Raw genomic sequence first — 333 nt, 5'->3', positions numbered from 1 at the left:
GATGATAATTGATTACCTATATAATATAGTGATAATGATAAATAGTGCACCATCATAATAAGGCCATGAGCTTGAATAATCCTATTAAGCCAGATTATAATAATAGATGGGATAATGATTAGATCAATAAATGATTCCTATGATATATAGAATAAAATGTAACTGATGTAAATATAGACAATAATTGGTATATAGTAATGATATATGATGTACAAAAATTTAAAAATAGATGATTTTAATAGTAATAATGGAAGTAATGACACAATGATAGATGATCATAATAATGCATCATAATCTGAACTCATTATCACTGATCAGTAATTAATATAGTAA

This window comes from Penaeus monodon, chromosome 34 (genome assembly GCF_015228065.2).
Source record: "Penaeus monodon isolate SGIC_2016 chromosome 34, NSTDA_Pmon_1, whole genome shotgun sequence".
Taxonomy (NCBI): Eukaryota; Metazoa; Arthropoda; class Malacostraca; order Decapoda; family Penaeidae; genus Penaeus; species Penaeus monodon.
Note: the sequence above shows the minus strand (reverse complement) of the source record.